Here is a 3,986-nt window from a genome sequence, read left to right on the forward strand (position 1 = left end):
GTCACTTCTTGCTGGTCTTATATGTAGAAATTAGAGGGCATCTGGCAAACACTCGAGCCTTCAGGAACCTTCTAGATACTCATTCTGCTGTCGTAACATTTGTTTAAAGCCATGGGCACAAGTATGAGAAATGTGTTGTTCATTTGAGGCATTATGTGATATGTTTTGAAATGATCCGTTGCAGTTTTAAACGTTCTGGTTGCTAGTGTCCATTAAATAGATACTATAAAATGGGGGGTCATTGAATAAATTCTTAGTTGTTTAATCACTTCCAGAGGTCTGCACCTATAGCTTTAACATACACACTTCATAAAATACTTCTCTCTCCTTGAATTTGCTTGATAATGAAAAAATGTAGGTGAACTTATGAACCTACAAGTCTCTTTTGCAGTGGACTTAGAAATGATTCTCCAACAGCTTTATTGGGGACTGCCCTCAAACATTTTCTGTCATTTTTATTCTGTATCAACTCTGAAATATTAATTTATTACAGGATGCATCTTTTTGCTTATTTTGACTCACTTCACACAAATGCCAGTAATCATCAGGTCCACAAAACACTGATGGGTGGGACTTTTAACTTCCCATAGATAAGGAAATGGAGTAATTGTGCTTAGAAGGGAATGTAAGAAAAATAAAACTAGTGCCTATACTTAGTGCTATAAATGTATATGTAGATCTTTTAAACAAATTATGTAAACAGAGTTAAGGCAGTTACTTAAAACTTAATTCAAGCATGTTGCCTTAAATATCTACCTTTGGGCATATCATGGATTGAATCATACAAGTAATAAAGGTTTTCTTGCTTATCAAATTTAAAATGCTTCAAAAACTTATTTAACATAAAAGTATTTAGTTTTAGATTTGATTTCCATCTTTGCTGTTGCTAAATGGGTTTCCATAATTTCTAGAGAAACAGAAATTCTGTTTGGAAAAAGCAGTGCAAAATTACATTCTGATTTAAAAGACAGAACATGAGTAAAATCTGCTATGCTTTTTGTGCAATCTATCAACACAGAGAACAGAAGGCCAATGAAGCTTAATAAAGCCATTTATAAGAAAACCATTTCACATTTAACTATATTCAAGTATTATGTTTGATCTTTGTTGACAGTCCATGTACTTTTACAGGTAGCAGAACACAGTATTTACTCATTAAATAGCAGAATTTGGTAAACCCAAGATGGAAAAATATACAAACATTGAGTAGAATAAGACGAAAAAAAGAAGATTCGGCAACTATACTCAAACATTGTAAAAATAATTCCAGATGATATTCAAATGATGTTTTAGCATAATTTATACAACTAAAAAGAATCCGTAATGTAAATAAAGATCCCATGTCCAAATTTATACCAGTTTTATCAATCAAGCATCTTGAGATGAGTGCTTAATTCATTGTGATATGTTCAGAGGGGTGGTGGGGTGTTTGAATACATAAACAAAAATTAAAATTTCAAAGAACCACTATTTTTAAGTTACAATTTAATCAATTCATTAGCAATAACATTTAAGTTAAAGGCTATATTTGTTAAAAAATTGCATCAAAAGAGGATATTTAATATGCATGTAGTAACTTTAATGTTACCTTTTTCTTGTATTTTTTTCCAATCATCACCATTCTTATATTGTTGGATCTTGTCTTACTTTGCTTATCCTAATAGCTTGGTAACAATTTTATTTAAAACAGTAGTGGGTAACCTAAACTATATCTGCAAGCTGGGTATTGGAAGGGTTTCATGACATGAGGGCAGTGTCATAGCCAGGATGCACACATTGAGGGCGCAATGACAAACTCAAAGGGCGCGAGTATATTGTAATTATTTTCAGTTTTTGTTATAAATTTTTGTTATCATTTATTGATGTTCCTTATTAATTCATAAGCGAATTCACTCATGAACAAATCTTTGATATCCAACAACAAGAGCTTAAATTGGGTATGAACTGGTATGTTAATCAAAACAGAAAGCATGGGTCAGTATCATGGGAAAGTTAATTGGACCCTTGATATTAATTCAAGCAATGTAAACAAAGTCCAAATTTTGTTATTAAAACAACTGTAATCGCTGGAAAACAACTGTAAACCCTTGTAATTAATGAAGCAATGTAAACCAAGTCCAAATTTTTTTATTAAAACAACTGTAATCGTCTATTCTCAATAGAATTGAAGTCTCTCAATATCTTATACTTCCCATCAACACTCTGACATATATCATCAAGGATGCATTTCTCAAACCCGATGAGGATCAAATTCGCCAGTCTTTCATGAGACATCGACTGACAGAGGTCTGTAAGCACGTTTGTCAGAGTATAAAAAAACTCTTTCAGATGTTGCAGTTGAGGATCCAATTGTTAATGCTGCCCCATACAGTTCTGTAACAGCTGGAAAGCCCTTCGATTTCGAATGGAAAAGCTGTTGCAAAACAGACATCAGGTTATGTTTGTCGTTTTTCCTCCAGTGGTCACTGATGTATTTGTTGGCAACATCAATTTGAGCCAAAACAAAGCTGCCCATTTCAAGGTTAATCAAGCCTGCGAGAAATCCCATTTGGTCTTTGTCAAAGAAATATTCTGATTCAGGATCTAGTGACTCCATGGCACGAATAAGATGCGAATTTTTCTCCGAGAAACGTTCATCAAGCTTAACCAGGATACTGTCAATTACACAGAACCACGATCGTTTGAGATTATCATTTTCTAACAAATTTGTGTTATCTCTGTGCAGATGGTCAACAATGTAGTCTTTGAAACCAGAGTTTTCACGACGTCTTCTGTTTTCTGCAAGCTGATGGTCTTGTACTGTTACACTGTTATCGTCACCTGCAGTATTTTGCAGAATCAGCTTAATTTCATCCAGCAAAGTGATAAATGTTTCATTGGTTCCCAACAAAGCAATGAATGCTCGCGAAGATGATATCAGCATCAAGGCCTGCATCAGATTGATACTGACTGATTGTAGATGAATGTTGACAGGTGCTAGTATACTCAATGCTTTGTGGACAGCTACAGCATGGAACAGAAAGGATTTCTTTTTGATCAGCTTCAACAATCCGATTGCCTCCACCACTAATTCAGGTAAGAATGCGTTTTTCTCATTTGTGGCAATGTCCGACAGAATCGTCAAGATAGCTTCATATGATCCAGTGATGACTTTCACAGTAGCTAGGTGGCCAGTCCACCACTGTTCCAACAGTCGTTTCAGTATTTGCCCAGTGTAGTGAACAGACACAGTTGGCTTATGTATGAAGTTGTACAGGATGTTGCAAGTGCCAAAAAAAGGGGTCCACGTCAACATCTGCAGCCGAAATCGCATGCACAACTACAAGGTGTAGCTGGTGGTTTAGGCAGTGCACGTAGGGGACAGATCGGCCCAGTCTTTCCTGGAGAAGTTTTTGAACACCCTCAGATCGTCCCGACATCACACTAGCTCCATCATAGCATTGGTTAAGAATGTTTTCCAAACTCAAGCTATGCTCTTGAAGTATTGCTATGATGGAGTCAGTCAAGGAATGTGCATCAAAACTGGAAACTTGAATAACTGCAAGTAGATGTCCAACAATATTTCCATCTTGTAAGTACCTCACACATAAGCACAGATTTTCACGGTTGCACTTATCACGCATTTCATCCACCTTTATTGTGTACTTCTTATCATCAACTTCACTTCGGATTCTTTGCTGGATAGTTTTCGCGAGTAGACCGAGAATTTCATTATGGATTTCAGGTGACGTATACTTTACGTTGCATGGAATTGAGCTATGAATTTCTTCCAGTTTCTTATCTCTGTTGATGGCAAACTTGAACATGGTCTGAAAAAAATCCGTCCTCCATACCAAGTTCACTGATATAGTTCCCCCTTAAGGTGCTTTTCATCCCAGCTAGAATCTGTATGATCTTGATAATTGCCCACAGATAATAGTGATGAAACTCTAGCTAAGCATCACTGAGAAGTGTGCCTACTTCCATCTTTTTTGTAATGCGTATCT

Source organism: Limulus polyphemus, unplaced genomic scaffold (genome assembly GCF_000517525.1).
Source record: "Limulus polyphemus unplaced genomic scaffold, Limulus_polyphemus-2.1.2 Scaffold1940, whole genome shotgun sequence".
NCBI classification, from domain to species: Eukaryota; Metazoa; Arthropoda; class Merostomata; order Xiphosura; family Limulidae; genus Limulus; species Limulus polyphemus.